Here is a 14,159-nt window from a genome sequence, read left to right on the forward strand (position 1 = left end):
TCCAAAAATCAAAACAAAAATCAAACCCACAAATCAAAACAAATCAAACCCAAAAATCAAACCCACAAATGAGAGTGAGAGAGATACACAGAACAAAGAGAGAGAGAGAGAGAGATACACATCAATAGATCTGTGTGTAGAGGATGGCCGGTGATGGCGAGGATGGCCGGTGGTGGCGTCGGTGATGGTGCTTCTCTCTTCCTCTCTCTTCCTTTCTCTTCTCTCTTTCTCTATACATTAAGTAACCCTGACATTACAGAAATGTCAAAAGGTCATGCAGTAAAGTTTTCCTTGCCGAATAGTAGCTTTTCCTTGTCTTCAGATTGGATTGACAAAAATATTCTGATATTTGAAGCTTCTCTGTGTGCGTAATTAACCTATAATCTGAAAAGGACAACATGATTGGAGCAGATAGTCAAAAATATAATTACAGCTGCTACCGTATTCATGCACAAGTGCACACACATAAACAACAATAGTCATCAGGTACTGGAAGAAGAAACCAAATTCCACAAACAAAATATCCCAACCATGTGTACTCAGTAGTTTTGCAATTCATATACAATATCCCAACCATGTGAACTCAATAGTTTTGTAATTCATAACTAGCATAAAACCAAAAACCATAACCCACCCACGACCACTAAATAATACTGCAATGTATAACTATGTTACTCAGATATAAGATCAATATTGTAAGCACCTATAATCTCTAAAATTATGATGCTAGGATAGGATGTAAGATCAATCCTTTCATGTTTTCGTATTAATTTTCAAGTTTAAAAACATGGCATCCAACAGTCGAGTCAACCAAAATTAAACTGTATGTCATAAATATATTTAAAATTATATTTAAATAAAAAATAAAGAAGAAACATTTATTTAAACTACTTTTACATTTTAGGATACACATATTTATGTAAATATGTTAACCAAATACATAAATTTATACATACATAGAACGTTAATTAATCTTGTGTTTAATGGAAAAGGAAGTTAATGTAACAAATAATTTATATTACCAAATGTGTTCAAAGGAATGCGGTGCTATGGTGGTTCACTTCAACAACGCCTTCCGCACATGAGGTCCCAAGTTCAACTCTTTACAGGTTAGATTTTAGAAAGTGAGTAGTGTGGGATATATATCTTTGTTGGCTTGTAAAACAAAATTTAAAAAGCTTAGTCTTGGTCATTTGTATTATTGTTTGACATTCCATAAATGTGGTCCTTGTGTACTCCTATTCAAAATCAGCATATGTTTATTAGAGCATATAACAAGAATCAGATTAAGCAAAATCAGTCTAGGAGGTTTCAGCACTGAACTAAACATTAAATTGCATACAGATTACAAACACAAAGAAATAAATAATGGAGAAACAAAATGGCATATTTCTATTACTTACAAATGGCTAGCAATTGAACTAACATCACCAGATTACTCACACTTCTAACATAACATAGATAATGAGGCAAATTTCCTATAGATCAGCTCCTCGTTCAAGCCAATACTTTTACTATATTTCTATAATTCTAGTACAATCTGACCGTAGTAATAAGATCAAACCTACACCACGTCCTTCTTGGATTTCCATAGTCATAGATCTTGAAACAACATCTCTTGATGCAAGATCCTTGGTAGTAGGGGCATACCGTTCCATAAATCACTCACCTTCACTGTTCCTCAGAATACCACCTTCACCACGAGATCCTACAAGTGGCAGAAAGATATCAGGAACCATCTATAGACAACAAATCATTGTATGAGACTGAAAAAGTGTATTGAATTTTTTTTTTCTTTTCTTCTCGCAAGTATTGCAATTCAAAATAGACAAACACCATAGAATAGTAAATTGGGCAGACCAGGAGACCAATATGTTACATGGACTATTTTAAATTGTCAAGTACTAGTGTCGTACACCCAATTAATGTGGGTAGGGTATGAGATATGTGTCCAATATGTCTAGTTGGACATGCACCAATAAATATGTTTTAAGTAAAGTTTACTATATGCACAGGACTTGCATTCTATTCATAAAAACTCCCATATTAGTTTGTAAACACCATTTTACCTTACATAAATCAAAGAAATATGAATCTTAGCCAAGTCAAAGTGTCCTTGGGCAAGAGAATTAGATGAATCTAACACTTAAGACACATACCATCTGCCAACACCCGTACCCGAATCCATTTAGCATACGAGATAAATCATCAAATAGATTGAATCCTCATATAGTACGTCGCAAGTCCCATCAAATAGATTGAATCCTCATATAGTACGTCGCAAGCTCATACAACAATCAAAAATCAACCTAACAGATTACGAACAATTCAAAAATCAATGACTTACATCACATGTAGACTACATTTTCAAAAAGAATTAAATGCATAATGGGGAAAATAGCAATTTTAGCTACATCCATCGCAAATCCATAACGCCCCTGTTTCTGACAGAAATATGTTTGCACACTTGTCGGCAAAAATGTTCAATCCAATAATCATAGTTTTGAATTTTATCCGTTACGTAACACATTAAAACTAGATAAGGGAATGGATACAAATACAGTTGCCCCATCTTTCCCACCTCCACCCCCTCCCCCCCAAAAAAAAAAAAAACTGGAAAGCCACTTCAAAATTCTAATTTCGCAAACTTTTGAGTACCGACAATCACACAACGTGTCGACCAAAATAACCCCATCGAGTACAAATGCACAAAGGTGATCTTTTCTCATGTGTTGGCCATGTGAAAGAAGTTGCAACATGTGGAGAAGGAGCTGGCCATGTGCAAGGACAGCCAAGCTCTCCCTATTCTGTTAGTGTATAAATGGAGGTTGAGGGGAGAGTTGAATTGAGAGAGAGTGGGAGCAGAGCAAGCCACAGAGAGTGAAATATGTGAGGCGGAGAGACCGTCTCCCTCGGTGTGAGCGAGGGAGACGGGTGAGTGTGTGAGTGAGGAGAGTGTGAGCTCCTCCTCTATTGTAATCTTTCTGTAATATTTCCATTGTTATAATGATAACCGGCTACTCTCCCGTGGACGTAGGCATTGAGGCCGAACCACGTTAAATATTGTGTCTCCTTGAGTGTGGGTGTGTTTTTCTGCATGGAATAATTTCTATAAGGTCTTGGGCGGGATCCGAGATCCCAACAATTGGTATCAGAGCCTCGTTGGTGGCGTTTCGGAACAAAAACAGCGTGTTGTTTGAAACTGTCCAGAAATAAAGTTGCTCGAAATCAGGTTTTGAGCATACCAGGAGCAAGGGCTCGAGAAGAGGAGTCCAACCATATAAAGCAGACATCCAGAGGAGGCCCCACGCGCCCTCACGCGCCTCCTGAAGAAGGTGCGTGGGTCCCAGTCGCTGCACGCGCCCCCACGCGCCGTGAAGAGAGTCGGCGAGTTGGCTCAGTCTCATGCACGCGCCCCACGCGCAGCTGAAGGAAGAAGACGAGTGGGCAGGCAACGCGTGTCCACCACGCGCCTGGAACACGCGCAGGCCGCGTCAGCGTGCCACGTCGTCAACACGTGGCGACACGTCAGCAAAGGTGTGCCACGTGTCTACCACGTCAGCTGTGGTGTTGACCAGTCAACCAGAGGCAGGTAAGGATCCAGTGCTTCGCGGCTAAGGTGCAGCCGCAGATCTGAGGCGTACAAAATGTTTTGGCTAGATCGAAGCCATTTGGAGTCCCTTTTTGGTGATCCAATAGTGGTTTCCGACTATTTGGAGTATTCCGGACACATCCGTACGGTCAGATTTTGGAGACGGAGTTTCTGTAAAAAGAAGGCAGATTAAAGAGACGAACGGCATCAGGTGCAGTGGACAGAATATTTTGTTGGTACACGAAATATTTCCTGAACTTCTGAAAATTGCAATTTGGCCCAGAATTTTCAGAAAATTGTGGTGTGGCCCAGCTTTCGGGGATATTTTTCAGTGAGGTCCCCGAAAATACAGCAAAGATTGGTTCTAGCTAAACGGACCGCTCCGGACGCAACCGCGAGGTCAGAATAGTGAAATTCTGAACGGTTTGGAAAGATTGTCAAAACATGGGTGTTTGCCATCTTCAATACTCGAAGGAAGGTTGCCGGATATTGTGGAATGTTGCGGATTCACTGAAGAGGTTAGAATGGGCAGATTCTGACCAGATTGGACAACCAGATACAGATTGCGATAGATCATTGAAGACCAGAGGAGATCAGGCTTGATCAAATGGCAAATCAAGGGAGATCAGGATTGGTCAGGGGTGATCAGAGGATTGCAAAGATGATTATCTCCGGAGTTCGTTGGAGGATCTAGTTCAATCAAAAGAGAAGACCATTCATCGACGGATAGATGATTTGGCAACCAGTACAGGCTCAGGGAAATACTGTGGCTGTTGGAGCTACTGTATACGAGAAGGTACTAATGGTATGTGGACATGTAGAACAATAGTTGCAGAGGAGCATACTAAGCGCAGAAGTACAATTGCAGACGTGCAACAGTGCAAGGGTACGCTAGAGTGTCGTACAGAGGCGCGAGAAGAGTGTGCAGCAGCGGGTTGTTGACAGTTCACAGGAACTTCCAGACAGAGAAATTGAGACAGGTAAAACGCAAGAGTGCGTGCCAAGGAGTGGCAAGTCTTATTTCTCTATGGTGGTTTCTTTAGTTCCATGGCAGCAGATGATAGAGTTGATGCAGATCTCTCAAGCAAGCTTGACATGGGGAGACCAGAAGCCATGGGTGCGAGCATTATGCACGGAGTTGCACAGTGGTAACTTGTACAGACCGGTGGAAGTTGTCTTGGCAGAAGGGTTAACTGTCAAACATCAGTACGGACGTACAAGTGAGACAGAACCGAACATCAGGGATTGCATCACAGACAACGGGCGTATGAGATCGCTGGGAAGTTGTTCTGAAGTGCAGAAAGCAAAGGCTGGTTGTTCAGAAATAAGCTCCGAGCAAGGAAAATTAAGGATGTTGATGTGTCAAACTCTAAAGTTTTCTAGTTGCTCCAGTGTTCATCCTGCAAGGAGTTACACGGTAATGCAAGGGTATCTCGAGCAGGGGGTGCAGGACATCCAATCAGGGGGTGTCAAAATATCTTGGTTACGAAAGTTCAAGCATAGCGTCTCAGTAAAGGCATCCGAGACAGAAGCGTGGAAGAGATCTGTGGGAGATAGGAGCAAAGGCTTTCTCCAAATCAGAGAGTGGTGTGAGTTGAGTTGAGGATGTAGGATTCCCTCCTCCTCTTATATCTCTGGTGTATTATCTCTAGCTTCAGGGGGTGCAAGCATCTCAGTGAGGAGATGCAGACTATGCTGAAGACATCCGAGACAAGAAGTGTGGAAGAGATCTGTAGGAGATAGGAGCAGCGGTTCTCTCCAAATCAGAGAGTGGTGTGAGTTGAGTTGAGGATGTAGGATTCCCTCCTCCTCTTGTATCTCTGGTGTATTATCTCTAGCTTTCAAGGGATGCAGCGTCTCAGTGAGGAGATGCAAACTATGTTGAATTTGGGCGTGACAAGATTAGCAGCAGGTTTTGTTGTGAATCACCTCACATGGGCTGAGGGGGTGATTTGTGGGATATCATCCCATGTGAGGGGTGATTCCCTTCACATGTGAGTGCACAAGCTTGCCAACCTACAAATGCACAAAGGTGATCTTTTCTCATGTGTTGGCCATGTGAAAGAAGTTGCAACATGTGGAGAAGGAGCTGGCCATGTGCAAGGACAGCCAAGCTCTCCCTATTCTGTTAGTGCATAAATGGAGGTTGAGGGGAGAGTTGAATTGAGAGAGAGTGGGAGCAGAGCAAGCCACAGAGAGTGAAATATGTGAGGCGGAGAGACCGTCTCCCTCGGTGTGAGCGAGGGAGACGGGTGAGTGTGTGAGTGAGGAGAGTGTGAGCTCCTCCTCTATTGTAATCTTTCTGTAATATTTCCATTGTTATAGTGATAACTGGCTACTCTCCCGTGGACCTAGGCATTGAGGCCGAACCACGTTAAATATTGTGTCTCCTTGAGTGTGGGTGTGCTTTTCTGCATGGAATAATTTCTATAAGGTCTTGGGCGGGATCCGAGATTCCAACACTTTTAACATAAATATTGATTCAAGTTCCTTCATTATTTCTGTCATGGAAATTCTTTATACTGAGTTCAAAATTTAGGATCTTTGTAAACATTAACTATCCCAGATCATTAATTCACCATTTCAACACCAGCAAATCATCGAACACCTTCAAAGCATAAAATGGAGGGACTTATATTCCAACATTTCATAGGCTTCAATATATATATATATACACATATACATATTACAGAAGAGGGAGTTGAAGAGAAAAACAGACCTATGCAAAGAGTTGAAGACAGAGGGAGAACGATAAAGGGAGATTTTCGGTGGTCGGGGATTCACGGATAGAGAACGACATACGGAGATTTTTGGTGGTCGTCGGTGGTCAACCAGGTCGATGCTCAATAGCAGCACCCACGTTGGTGGTCAGCGGTGGCACCCAGGTTGGCACTCAGCAGCAGCACACAGGTCGGCTAGTTTCGCTAGGTCAGGTCGGTGCCCCTCTGTCTCAAATCTTTCTTCTTTTGTTTAAGGGGTTGGGGATTGGGGATTTGAGATCGTGAGTGAGAAACAAAAGGGGGGAAAGAAAGGGGGGAATTAGAAAGGGCGGGAAAACGAAAAGAAAAAAAAGAGGAGAGCTAGATATACGTCATTTTATTTATTTTTTATTAAAATAATTTTTTTTTTGTTTTTTTTTGTAGTTATTGAAATTTTTTTTTGTTTTTATTTATTTTTAGTTACTAAGGTTGAAAATTTATTTGTTTCATTTTTATTTTAATGAAAAAAATATTATTATTATTTTTTTATTTGGTAGAAGTAGGGTAATTTTTTGGAGATTTTTGAAATTGGGAATTTTTTGTTTAAGGGATTGGGGATTGATGATTTGAGATCGCGAGAAACAAAAGGGGAAAAAGAAATGGGAGAATTAAAGATCACGAAAATGATTTTTTTTTTTTGTTCAAATTTTTTTTTTTTTTGTAGTTAATGAATTTTTTTTTTTTATTTTTCATTTTTTTTAATTACTAAGGTTGAAAATTTATTTGTTTCATTTTTATTTTAATGAAAAAAAATTATTATTTTTATTTTGAAGAAGTAGGGGTAATATTTTAATAAAAAATATTTTTCCGCGGCTCATTTTTTTTTTTTTTTTTTTGATTACTAAAAACCAGGAACTAATTTTTTGTGGTAGATGAAAGGAAGTGACAGTGAAGGTGGTGGATAAGAGGTGATGGTCGTAGTGGTGGCGGCGAAGGAGATTAGTGGTGAAGTTATGGTAGTGGTAGAGGAGATAGAGTGGCGATGGTGGATGAGAGGTAATGGTAGTAGTAGTGGCAGTAGTGGTGGTGGTCATAGTTCCACCCATTGATTTAAGTATGGTGTTTGTTTTAAGCTTTCAAATCATAATTCTATATCCATTTTTCAAAACTCAATTCAAAATATAATCATTACTTTTCAAAACTCATAACCAAACACATAATTTAAAGCTATTTTCAAAGCTTAATTCAAATCAATTTTTTAAATATTTTAAAAATATTTTAATTTTGTGAGAGACAGATAAAGAAGAGAGATAGAGACATTGATAGAGTCATGAACGAAAGAGAGAGACAAAGTGGTTGCTAAAAGTGTATTTTCTTATAGTAGATCGATAAATCAAAAAGGAGCTCGATAAATAGAGAAGATGGGAGAGAGAGAGTGAGCAAGGTGAACATAGTGAGGGAGAAATAGACAAGCAGACAGAGAGAGAAAAAAGAGAAGAGTGATGAGTAAGAGAGAGTGTGAGAGAGACAGGGAGAGAGAGATAAACAGAAAAAGAGATAGAGAAAGAGAGAGGGGGAGAGATAGAAAATGAAAGAGAAACAAGGGATGAGCGAGAGATAAACAAAAAGAAAGAGAAATAGAGCGAAAAGAGATGAGCGAGAGAGACACACAGAAAAAGAGAGAGACAGGGAGCGAAGAGAGATGGACGAGAGAGATAGAAAGATAATAGAGAGAGAAGAGAGATGAGCGAGAGAGAAGAGAGATAGGCGAGGGACACATAGAGAAAATGAGAGAGAGAAATAGACAGACACAGAAAGAAGGGTGATGAGTGAAAGAGATAAAGAGAAGAGACAAAGATAGAGATAGAGAGACAGGAAGATGAAAAAATGAATGAAATGAGAAATGTTATATCAAAAGAGTAAGACGACATCATTTTTTTTAATTTTTTTTGCGACAGAAAAATACCGTTGAATTTTATTCAAACCATTTTGTGACTGTATATATATGATCATTATGCTAGATTAGAGTTTTCCAAAAACTCTTTTGAGAAAATTATACTTTCTTGTTTTCCGTGTTATATTGTTTTTACTGAATTTTTTTAATATTTTAAGTAATTTTTTTAATTTTTAGACACACCTAACATAAATACACCTAAAAAGTAAAAAATTTGTAAAAAAAAAATCTTTTAAAAATTCACTAAATACCAAAAATATATAAAAAAAATACAATAATTCAATACATTTTTTTGCATTTATTAATTTTTAAAAATATTTTTTCATAAATTTTTTATTTTTTAGATACATCTAAGTAAGGTGCATCTAAAAAAAATATTTAAAATTTTAAAAATATTCACTAAAAAAAAAAAACACGAAAGTCACTTTTTTGCAATGGCAGAAAATGTCGTCTCAAAAAAACAGAGTATTTGCGACGACAAAAAAATTCCGTCTCAAAAAAGGAGAGTATTTGTGATGGCAGAAAATACCGTCGCAAATACTCTCCTTTTTTGAGACAGCAAATTGTGCCGTCGCAAATGCTCTGCTTTTTTGAGACGGCAAATGGTGCCGTCGCAAATACTCTGCTTTTTTGATACGGCATTTTCTGCCATCGCAAAAAGTGACTTTTTGAGACGGCAAGTGTGCCGTCGCAAATAGTTTCGTCTTTTAAGCCCACTTTTCTTGTAGTGATACACTAGTTACACACAATACTTTCTTTTCAATTTTACCTGAAGTTAATTATAAAATTTTATGTGAAATACTTTTGTAGTAATTTATTTAAATTTTTGTACTTAATATTAATTCAAAAATTATTATTATCTTCTTATTGTTGGTTATGGGGAAAAAAAAAAATAAAGTTGTAATCAAGAAATGCCCCTTCTAATTTAGTTTCCTGATTCCGTCACTCCCTGACGCGACAACCTGCTGTTTGGCTATGTGATTCAGTGGGTTATTGGGAAAACATAAAGATGCATTGTTGGACTTGACCATTTTTTTATTACAACCTTGCTACACACCCCCACTGGGGGTCGACCCCCAGTGACGTGGGCTTCCCCCATTGGCCAATTTTTTGTTTTTTTTTTTTTCTTTCCTTCCAATCCCGCAGTGCCACGTGGCACTGGGGGTCACTGGGGGTGACTTTTACTGGGGGTCTCGCGCATTTCTGTTTTTATTATGAAAGAATTCTCATTAGTACTATTAGAGTTTTAGGCTAAAATGATAGGATGGTAGGCTTTTATTAGACACACATGATTTCAAATTGTAGATAGATTTGTAGAATAAAATGGTAGGCTTTTTGAAATTTTTAGTGATTTTTTGACTTTTAGGCTAAAACAGTTAGATGTCAAACAAGGCCTAAATGACTCGTGCGATGTACGAGAATTTATTTTTAAAGTGAAAAATTAATTTTGAGTGTTAATACTTTGTGTAGAAAATTTTAACAATTAAAAGTCAAATACAAACAAATTTGCTAATGGTTGATGAATTTTTTTTCACGGTGTGTGATTCTATGTAAAATAGGCACATCAAAATAATTTTTTCAATTTTTTTTTTAAAAAAAGAATGATGTATTCTCAATCTGAAATCAAATCTTTGTTTGTGTTAATCAAATTTACCAATAATCATGAATTTCACTTGTATCAAAATATGTTTTTTTTTTTGAAAAAAAAATATCAGAAAATTCTATAATATACAAATTATGACTTGGTTAAAACTCATGGTGTATTATTTTGGTTATTAATCGAAAAGGTCTTTGCTAGTTTCTTATTTTTTTGTTATGTCTAAAGTGGTGCATCAGGTCTTTAATTATGCTTCAAGTGGTGTTTGATTATAATCTATTATAATATTTTTATATGACAATATTTAAGTATTTTATTACACGAAAAAGTGTTTAATGTGAGTTGACTCAAAGGTAGGATTTATACTTATATCAGTAAGATCGTAAAAGTTATTTACATTGATGCATAAAAAATTATAAATTCAAATCATAAATAATATCCTCAAAGAGAATCAGACACAAAATCTTTATAATCTTAATAATTTCAGTTCTCAAAGGAGTTCTGATTAATTATATGATATATCGTAATAATCGTAAATTTTTATTCCAGCCAAATTATTTTTGTATATCTTTTCTAACAGAACTCATAAATGTACATTATCAATAATACTATAAATTCAAAATTTTTATTTAAAGCTTATTCAATAAACATCAATAGATGCCTTAAATATACATAATCATTTTCGATGAATCATTATTCTTTAATAATACTCCACACTATTTATCATTTGACATTTGTCAATTTATCTTCTAAAAACTTAATAAAAAAAAAAGGTATTGAGTTCCATTAATTTAATCAATTAATATTGAATTGAACGCTATATGCGTATGTAAATCACTTCTAGAAATATAATGTTTGACATAAAATAAAAACGGAATTAGCTTTAATTAAAGTAATGATATTTCATACTATGATATGTGTTACAAAAGAATAATATTAATTTTAATTTAAAATAAATATTAATTTTAATTATTTATTTTAATGAACTTAGTCCTGTCGGTCTATAAAAGTATTACTTGAATACTTATATATAATAAATTTAATTACATTATTTATTTATTTTGATAATTTTAGTTTTATTGTGCTATAAAAGTGTAATTATCATGTAATGATTTTATATGATATATATTAAATTATATGATAATAAAATAAACACTCATTTTGATATTAAAAATAATAGTTAAATTAAAAAGAGAATTAGTAACATAAAATTAAAAGTGATTCTAATTATTTAATTTTATTCTTTATTTTTTATTTTTTATTTTTTATTTTTATTTATAAAATAAAAATATGTAGAAATAGAACTATACAAAATTTATTTAAAAGATCACATATAAATATGTTGTGATTGGATTAAGAAAAAATACATAAATTAAATATGTGGAGTATTGATTTTTTTTTTCTTTAATATTATTTTTGAATTATTCATACATATTGTATGTAGGTATATAAAATGTAAATTAAATATAAATATTTTGTAATAAAAAATTTCGTATTAAATAAAAAATTAAATATAAATTAATATTAAGACATCAATAGAATAGACAAAAAATAAAATAAAATAAAATATAAAATAAAATTAATTTTTTAATATATAATTAAAAATAATTTCACATGTGTTTCACACCATATGTATATTTTATTTCATTTTAAAAATACAAAAAAGTTCACATTTTCAAATTATATAAGGATAAAATTACAATTGAAATATTATTTTAAAAGTTTTTAGTTTCAAATTAGATATGACTTAGATTTTGATGAAAGATATGGCTAAAATTTATTTTTTGACTTTCCATATAAGTAATTTTAAAATTTAAAATTATAGATATAGATATAGATAGTAATGATAGTAGATATCAAAATAATTAAAGTCAAACTTTAATTTTTTTTCTTTTATTTATTTTTTTATTTGTATATCGAGATAATTTTTTTTTCAAATATGATAATAATTAAATTAAAATATCAATTATATAAAATAAATTTGTTGACGACAAAACTAAATACATGATACAAAAATATATGAAAAATAAATATTTCTCAAATAAAATCTATATAAAATTAATTATTATAATTGAAATTGAATTTATATAAAATTTTAAATGTAAATGGAAAAGACATGTTAACCTGACTTTTTTAGAGAGGGGAAAAAAATCTTTAGAATGTGTCACCTAAATGAGGAGAAAAAAACACTATGGATCTACTCCCTCTCTTGCGTTTTCTCTCCAGCACTCTCCAACACTCTTCATACGATTAGAATACGTGGCAACCAAGGATTTAAAGGCGAGGGAGAGGCCACATTTGTGCATGTTAGTCAACCGATTGAATGACCATCTGGACGACTGGTGCAATACTTATCTATTGCATTGTCACCCCTGTCGATCGCAATTGTCACCCTTATCGATCGCGTTATCATTTTGTTGCCGGATGATCGGCCAGACAACCAATAAAAAAAAAGTGCACAACAATAGCTTAATTGAATAATGCTAGAGAGGGGGCAAATCCATATATGATAGGATATTCTCATCTAAAATGTCAGCATTTGTGATTCCTTGTAAATCTAGGGGCACATTCATCCAAAAGACTGTCGATGATACTCTGCTCCCTTTTCCCTGCTTTTTCTATTGGGTGATTCTACTTACACCACTATTTAACATCTTTACACTGTCCATCTCATTACACCACTAAAAAAAAATATAATTCTCATTACACCTTCAATATATTACCAAAACTAATCCTAATTTAACTATTTCATCTCTTTATACCACTAATTTTGGTAACACAGTGTTAAATAATTTACATTATTCCGGTGTTTTGTTGCGGGAAAAATAAAATTTCTCCAACATTTTGTTACTATACATTTACAGAGCCACTTTCTTTCAAAAAATGATTTTTTAATTTGTGGTGGGCCTGCTCGGTAATACAATGCTAATTAATTTGAATTACTCCAGTGCCATGTTACCGGACAATCATTTTTTTCCCAGTATTATGTTGTCGTCCAATTAGATGATAACAAGAAATTCATTTGGGCCACTTGTGAAGTGTCTGTTCAATGATATATTGTTATACAAATGAGATTACTCTAGTGTCATGTTGCCAAACTACAATAGAGTTGCCTAGGCCACCGTTGCTGTACATTGAAATATTTACTTTTTCCTTGAAGCATCCATAAAAACAAATTCATAAATCAAACACGCATCCATAAAATCATACATAAAAAATATCTATAAAATTATTCATAAAAGCATCAAGTATATGAATATCCATAAAATCTATTATTATTTGCATCCATCAATCAAACATGTTATCACAATTCGTTTTGATAATTTGTAGGTAATTTTTTCCCCTTATTAGAAATAGACATCCACACTTTTTAGAACATGTCAACCTCAATCGTTCCCCATTGATCTTCCTGTTGTCTCTATAATAGCCACTTTTTTCACAAGCAAGTGTAAGTCTTAATTTTCTGCCATTATCTCTCGCATCTGATGTCTTTATAACAACGACAAATCCAGTATTTTTTCCAACATCAGAAACCCATTTAATTAATGCTTCACGACTATTAAAAATCTAAAGATAATAAATACATTTTTATGTCAAATTATTAATAAAACTCAATACAAATTAAAAGTAACAAAAAATCATACTCATAAAAAAATTTAACAAACCTCATCTATAATGAATTCATGACTAGAGTCCACTAATATTGTAGTATTTGCGTTGTTGCAATAAGTATAAGTATAATCCTTCCAGGCAAAAAAATAAAAAATATAAAAAAATGAAACTGAAAATATATGGTAATGAGAAGTTGAACAAATTAAAAAAATTCGGTTTGGGATTACCGGAAATGTATCTTTTATTTGGTAGTTGGTTACCGGACTTATATTTTTTATTCGGCAATATGATGTCGAACTATTTTATTTTGTTCGATTTCGAACCACTGAACGAAATTCGAACACTAATGCAGAAAAACGAAACAAAAACCTACCAAATAAATTAAAAAAAACTTGCAATTTCACTTTTTTGATGATTTTTCACCACCGTTTCTTCATCCATTGCTTTATTTAATGATCAAAATACTATGATTCTCACTTTTAGAAAGAAGATGTGTAAGAGAAAAGAAAAGAAAAGAAAAATTAAGAAAGGAAAAGAGGAATAGGAATTGAAGACTAAAAGGGGTGTAAGAAGATAACAAAATATATTTAATTTTAATATTTTATTCTTAAAAGTAAGTTCACATGTGAATAAAATTAGAAAAAAAAAAAATAATATGAAAAAGTGTAAAGAGGTAAAGTAGCGGCATAAGTAGAATCAGCCTTC

The 14,159-nt window shown here is 34.1% G+C and overlaps 1 long non-coding RNA gene across 1 annotated transcript; it reads right to left on the reverse strand.

The window, feature by feature from the left end:
• Positions 1 to 242: 242 nt before the first annotated feature.
• LOC145800085 (uncharacterized) lies at positions 243 to 6,537 on the reverse strand. Its single transcript, XR_014341407.1, has 3 exons — positions 6,312 to 6,537; positions 1,565 to 1,708; positions 243 to 384 (listed from the first exon to the last, which is right to left on the reverse strand). It is a non-coding gene; the product is annotated as an uncharacterized LOC145800085 (long non-coding RNA).
• Between the last annotated feature and the right edge of the window lie 7,622 nt (positions 6,538 to 14,159).

Source organism: Camellia sinensis, chromosome 9 (genome assembly GCF_055761805.1).
Source record: "Camellia sinensis isolate YWXY chromosome 9, ASM5576180v1, whole genome shotgun sequence".
NCBI lineage: Eukaryota > Viridiplantae > Streptophyta > Magnoliopsida > Ericales > Theaceae > Camellia > Camellia sinensis.